This window comes from Zingiber officinale, chromosome 9A (assembly GCF_018446385.1).
Source record: "Zingiber officinale cultivar Zhangliang chromosome 9A, Zo_v1.1, whole genome shotgun sequence".
Taxonomy (NCBI): Eukaryota; Viridiplantae; Streptophyta; class Magnoliopsida; order Zingiberales; family Zingiberaceae; genus Zingiber; species Zingiber officinale.
In genome coordinates, this window is record NC_056002.1 from 2,954,734 (window position 1) to 2,962,245 (window position 7,512).

Here is a 7,512-nt window from a genome sequence, read left to right on the forward strand (position 1 = left end):
CCAGAAAGTCTCCCGAGCGGCATCATCCTCAGAGGCACGAGGACAATCCCCGGATGTCTAAGGAGCGGCCTAGGCCGTCCACACGGGAGGAAGAAAATAGAAGCAACACATCCCGGGGTGAAATCAACATCATCTCTGGCGGGCCGACCGGAGGTGACTCCAACAGAGCGAGGAAGGCGAGTGTCAGGCAGCTCAAGATCCATGCGATCGGCTGCAGCCAAGAACGGGCGAGCGGACCCGAAATCAGTTTCGGACCCAGGGATCTGGAGGGAGTCGAAGTACCACATGACGACGCCCTCATCATCAAAGCGGTAATAGCTAATTATACTATTCACCGTATTTTCATCGATACAGGCAGCTCGGTCAACATCATATTCAAAAGGCTTTCAACAAACTGCAAATTGATCGAGCTAAGTTGCTGCCCATGACAACCCCCCTCTACGGGTATACGGACAATGAAGTTCTTCCAGTCGGATAGGTCCGACTGGCTATTTCGCTGGAAGAAGAGCCGCTCAGAAGGACGCAGACTGTCAACTTCGTCGTGGTCGACTCTCCCTCAGCATACAATGTTATCCTTGGCCGACCAGCGCTCAGTGAGTTCCGAGCGACCGTCTCCACCTTCTACCAAAAAATTAAGTTCCCGGTTGAAGATAAAGTTGGAGAAGTGGTCTCCTCTGGCGGCTCGGCGATGCTACGTCGAAATGGTTCAAGCCGAAGCTAATTCCGCGCGGAAGACGCCACAGATCAAGGTGAACGCCATAACTGAAAAACCGCCCTCTTTGGTTTATGAAGAAAAAGAGGAGGTGCAGATCCACCCGACTCGATCGGAGGCCACCATATTTATTGCAGCTGATCTGGAGGCAAGCCAGAAAAAGGAAGTGATCAAATGTCTCCAGAGAAACTGTGATGTCTTCGTGTGGTCGACGCATGAGCTGCCGGAAATTTCGCCAAGTATAGCACAGCATGAGCTTCACGTCCGACCGAACGCTCGGCTGGTGAAGCAAAGGAAGAGGGACTTTAGCGCCGAACAAAACGCCATCATCCGAGCGGAGGTCGAGAAGCTCCTGGAGGCCGGCCATATAAGGGAAGTCCAGTTCCCGAGCTGGCTCGCAAATGTAGTGCTAGTCTCTAAGTCAAGCAACAAGTGGAGGGTTTGCATCGATTTCCGGGACCTCAACAAAGCATGCCTAAAGGATTTCTACCCTCTGCCCCGGATTGATCAACTGGTAGACTCCACAGCCGGGTGAGAGCTGATATGCATGCTAGACGCCTATCAGGGCTACCATCAAGTGCCGCTCGCCCGAGAAGATCAGCTTCGTCACAGCCGACGGCACTTACTGTTACAATGTAATGCCGTTCGGACTGAAGAACGCGAGAGCAACCTACCAGCGCCTGATGAACAAAGTATTCAAGGAGCAGATCGGACGCAATTTAGAAGTGCATGTGGATGATATTCTCATCAAGTCTGTTCGAGCGGCTGATCTTTTTATGGACATGGAGGAGACCTTCCGAACGCTGAGGAAGTATGGAGTCAAGCTGAACTCTCACAAATGTTTGTTCAGAGTAAAAGGCGGGCGTTTCTTGGGCTATATAGTGACCGAGCGGGGCATAAAGGCCAATCCCAGCAAGGTGAAAGCGTTGCAAGATATGCCGCCACCAAGAAATCTGAGGGAAGTACAGCGTTTGACTGGGTGGATAACTGCATTGTCCAGATTCATCTCTAAGACCGCCGATCGGAGTCTCCCTTTTTTCAAGATCCTACGTAAAGCTACTAAGTTCCATTGGGACGAGGAATGCGATCGGGCATTTGAAGAGCTGAAGACATACCTGAACTCTTTGCCCGTGTTAGCCAAGCCAGCTGTAGGTGAGCTGCTCTGTATTTATTTATCTTCAACCGAGCAGGCAGTAGGCTCGGCATTAGTGAGGACGAGCGGAGAAGAACAACCCGTGTACTTCTTGAGTCATATTCTAAAAGATGCTGAATCTCGCTACACTGGGCTCGAGAAGTTGGCTTTTGCTTTGGTCTTCGCCGCTCGGAGACTTCGTCCTTATTTCCTAGCACATACAATCATCGTCCAGACAAATATCCCATTGGGAAGAGTGCTGCTGAACCCCGAAGCGTCCGGACGGCTCATCAAATGGACAACGGAGTTGAGTGAATTTGACATTCAGTATCAACCCCGTTCAGCGATAAAGGCGCAGTCCTTGGCAGATTTTGTTACCGAAGTGCAAAAGCCCGAGCCGGAAACTATGTGGAAAATATTTGTGGATGGATCGTCCACTCGGCTCGGAAGCGGGATTGGCGTGCCATTACTCTCTCCCCAAGAAGAACGGATGCACCTATCCGTCCGGCTGGACTACAAAGCCACAAATAATGAAGCGGAGTATGCGACCCTCATAGCCGGTTTGCAGGCAGCTCGGCATGTAGGAGTCGGTCGGGTAACACTCCATTCAGACTCCCAGCTGGCCGCTTAGCAGCTCTCAGACACTTTTGAGATTAACAACGCTCGGCTCAAGCTCTACGCTGAGGCCTTCGAAAAGCTCAAGGCGTACTTCAGAGAAGTCATTATCCAGAAGATACCCCGAGCAGAGAACCAGGCGACAGATGAGTTAGCCAAGCTCGCAAGTTCAATATCACTGGTCATCATCCAGCAGCCAATTGAGCAAGTATCCTTGGTGGCGCACATTGATCAGATGGAGGGTCTTGTATTTCCGAGCGATTGGAGGACAACCATCATAGAGTTTTTGCGCTCGGGTGCGACACCGTCCGATCGGGAGGAAGCCCAGCTATTGAGGAGGAGAGCCGGGCGGTTCACACTTGTTGGAGACCAATTCTACAAGAAGGCTTTCTCCCGCCCACTTTTGAAGTATGTGAGCTCAGAGGACGCGGAGTACATCCTCCACGAAGTGCACCAAGGATCGTGCGGAGGACATCCGGGCGGGCGATCGCTGGCTAGGAAGATCCTGCTGGCCGGGTACTTCTGGCCAACCCTGCAAGCAGACGTCGCTCGGATCGTCGCGACGTGCCTCTCCTGCCAGAAGTACCACAATGTCTCCCACCGACCGGCGGAGGAGATGAAAGCATCTACAGTGTCATGTCCGTTCGATCAGTGGAGAATGGATATCGTAGGTCCATTCCCTATGGCTATCGGTCAGCGGAAGTTTCTACTAGTGGCGGTCGACTACTTTTCCAAATGGGTGGAAGCCGAGCCGCTGGCCAAGATCACCGAGCAGATGGTCAAAAAGTTTATCTGACAGCATATAATCTGTCGATTCGGCATTCCTCGCCGACTCGTATCTGATAATGGGCGACAGTTCATCGGGAAGCAGCTCGAAGAATGGTGCAAAAGTTATGGCATTGAACAATACTTTACTTCCGTGGCGTATCCCCAAAGCAACGACTAAGCGGAAGTAACCAACAGAGAAATCCTCAGAATTCTCCGGGCTCGACTTGACCACATAGGAGGAAGTTGGGTGGGCGAGCTGCCGGGCGTCCTATGGGCTATCCGCATGACCCCAAAGGAGGGAACGGGCGTCACGCCATTCCATTTAGTGTACGGAGGCGAAGCGGTTATCCCAATTGAAGTCGGCGTCGAGTCTGTCCAGATCCAGAACTATGATGATAATAATGCCGAGCGGAGGAACATGGAGTTGGACTTAATTGACGAAGAGCGAGCCAAGGCGTCCGTCCGGCTGATGGCGTACCGGCAGAGGATGAAGCAGAATTACAACCGGCGCGTGATCCCTAGAGCATTCCAGGTCGGCGACCTAGTGTGGAAGAAAGTAAAGCTGGTCGGGGATGTTGGCAAGTTGGAGGCTCCTTGGGCGGACCCCTTCAAAGTCATCGAAAAGCTCCGCTCGGGTGCCTATTATCTAGAGGATGAAGACGGACGACAATTGGATCGACCATGGAGCGCGAACCACCTCCAGCCTTACCGGGTGGGGTGAAAGGTGTGCCAGTGTAATGTATGCTGTATATTTTCCGTTCGGCTGTATACTTGAAATGCAGGAGTAAAAAATCGGAAAATTAGCGCAAGTATAGGACATCGTCAGCCAGATCGGAAGACCGTCGAGTTCTGACGTTAAAAATCGAGAGTCGCACCGACGACTATAAACCCTCCGACCGGAAGACCGTCGAACTCCAACCTTAAAAATCGAGAGTCGCGCCAGCGACTATAAACCCTCCGGACGGAAGACCGTCGAGCTCCGACGTTAAATATCGAGAGTCACGCCGGTGACTATAAACCCTCCGGACGGAAGACCGTCGAGCTCCGACGTTAAAAATCGAGAGTCACGCCGGTGACTATAAACCCTCCGGCCGGAAGACCGTCGAGCTCCGACGTTAAAAATCGAGTCACGTCGGCGACTATAAACCCTCCGGCCGGAAGACCGTCGAGCTCCGACGTTAAAAATCGAGAGTCGCGCCGGCGACTATAAACCCTCCGGCCGGAAGACCGTCGAGCTCCGACGTTAAAAATCGAGAATCGTGCCGGCGACTATAAACCCTCCGGCTGGAAGACCATCGAGCTCCGACGTTAAAAATTGAGAGTCGCACCGGCGACTATAAACCCTTCGGCCGGAAGACCGTCGAGCTCCGACGTTAAAAATCGAGAGTCGCGCCGGCGACTATAAACCCTCCGGTCGAAAAATCGTTGAGCTCCGATGTTAAAAATCGAGAGTCGCGCCGGCGACTATAAACCCTCCGGTCGGAAGAACCGTCGAGCTCCGACGTTAAAAATCGAGAGCCGCACCGGCGACTATAAACCCTCCGGCCGGAACGAAAGACGTTTGAAGATAATCGGCAAGGGAAAGTAGTGACAAGTCGAATGTCACCTACTCTCACTCGAGAGGCCTAGTTGGCCGAGTTGCGCGTCATAGGCCCCGACCAATCACCCACAAGCAGACAAAGTAAAAATGAAGTTGCACCACACAGATACATTTTTCATTGAAAACAGAGGAATTAAGGTCGAGTGGCCGAATTACAAAAAGGATAGTTTTGGCTGAGCGGCAGAATTACATAAAGACTTTTACTCAAGAAAATCATAAAGGTCCTTTGGGATGGTGCTGAGGAGCGTCGCTTGGTCCTGGGCCGGGATGAGGACGGAATCAGGGAGCTGACCCTTGGACTTCAAGTAAGTTGTGGTGGCAATCATAGCAAGCTCAAAAGCAGTATACATCCGCTCGCATACTTTTTCGGAGATTTCAACCGAACGGATGTAATTTAGCCTCAAGGCAGCGACCCGGCCTGGCTCAGCCTCCTGGTATTCTTTGAGGGCCGCTCGGGAGGCGTCGGCGACGGCCTGGTGTTCTTGCAAAGCAGCTTCCAGCTTCGTCACCTCATCCGATCGGGCCGCCTTCTCGCCGGCCAGCTGATCCATCATCTCCTTAACTCTTTGCTCTAGGCCCCGAGCCTCGACATTCTTCTTCTCCAGGTCGGCGATGGTTGTCTTCTTCCGCTCGGTGGCCAGACTTATTTTTCGGTCAAGTGATTTGACCTGTCGATCGAGCTCGGACAGAGTATGCGCCTGGTCGGCCGTTTTCTTTTGCTCCGTCGCCAGCAGAGCTTGAGTCTTCTTGAGCTCTTTCTGCAACTCGGCATATGATGGACCCTGGGAAGGCACGCCGCCCGAACTCCTTAACCTCTTTAGCTCCTCGTCCACCATGGCTAGACGATTGGAGACTACGATTTCCTCCACCCATCTCTGACATAAGCAAGATTATTAATAGCCGATCGGAAAGAAGGCGTAAAGGACTTGAGAAAACATGCTTACCCCAGTGGCCTGTTGCATATGACTATTGGCCAGATTGCTGAGCGGAATCATTGCGACACGTGCCCGAGCGTCGGCCCACATTTCGGCTAGGGGCCCCTTCATGGTGATCATGTGCTCGGGCGCGGTTGGCCGATCGGATTCGGGCATCAGCTCTTCGGTGGGGAGATGCAGGGAGACCCTGATGGTGCGGTGCCGACCGGGAGTCGTTTGGGCGGAAGCTGGGGAAGGATCGGAGGCCGGTGCAGACATCTGGGACAAAATGGCCGAGCGTTGGACTCGGCAGGGAGAAGGCGGAAGGGCGTTGACAGGCACGACCTCGAGGGGGTCCGCGGGCGCGTCCAGATGGGACGGAGTCCGATCGGACGAAATCGCCTTCACCACTGGGGCTTTGCCGCGAGAATCTGCGGTGGTCCGCTCGGACGGATAGACCGCGGAAGTGGCCGATCGAAGGGGTGTCTCCGCTCGACACCTCTTTTGTCGAAGAGGGCGCTCCTCCTCCTGAGCGGAGCCTTCCACCCGAGCGGAAGGCCCTCGGCTGGAAGTTATGCCAACCGCCGGCTCCGGGAGAGAAGCCTAAGCGGCCGACTCCCCCGCATTCGTGTCGCTCTCTCCTTCGTTAGAGCCGACCGGGGTGATGCCCAGTTGCTCCATCCCTTTGGCAGCTGCGGCCTCGAGCGCCGCCGCTTTCCTCTTCAAAATGTCGGCCATCACGGACTCCATAACGATGCCCGTTGCAAAGGAAAAAGAAGAAAATCAGTTAGCAATCAAAGCGAATGCACAAATAAAATTCTTACCGAAGCCGCTCGGAAGGGGGGTCCTGATCGGACTCAGGCCAAATATGTACATCACCCCTTCAGGCAAGAACTTATTGATGTCAAACTTCAGACCGACTAACATGTTGGCAGCGTGCAGATAGTCCGGTCGGGTCTTGAACCTCTTCAACTCAGGGGAGATTGGCGGTCCAACCTGCCACTGGGTTCTGAAAGCGACCCGCTCGGGGAGACGAAGATAGAAGTAGAACTCTTTCCAATGTTTATTGGAAGAGGACAGTTTATTGAAGAAGACTAAACCGGGCCGAGCCTGGAATATATAAGTGCCCAGCTCGGACTGTTAAGGATAATAAAAATAATAGAAGACCTCCGGTCGGAGGGGAATGTTATGGATTTTGAACAAGACGACAACGCCGCATAGAAGGCGGAAAGTGTTAGGGACTAAGCTTCCGAGCGGAATGCCGAAAAAATTACAAACTTCTACGATGAAGGGATGGATTGGAAAGTGCAGACCGGCTGTGAACTGGTCGCGAAAAACACAGAAAGCTCCGTGCGGCGGTTTGTGTGGTCGAGCGAAGGGGGAGGGTAAGATAATTTCAAAATCAGAGGGGATGTCAAAATTGTTCATCAGAATATCGACGTCGTGTCGATCGAAGCGCGACTCCATGGTAGTTTACCACGGGCCAAGGGCTTGGTCTTGGGGCTGAGAGGAACTAGCCATTGTCCGAACGGACGAAATCATAAAAGGCGAGAAGAAACACAGATGATAGAAGGAAGAGGATGACAAACGAAACAGTGCCCAGAGGACCAAAACTCGGGAAAGAAACGCAAAGAAAACACAAGAACCAAAGATAGAAAAGAAGAAGAACCTTACAGAGAAGAATGAAGATCGACGAGGAACACGGAATTGTCGGAAAGAGGAGAACCGAAGCTGCCGGAGCACTGAAACATCCAAAGGAGGTTACGGGACA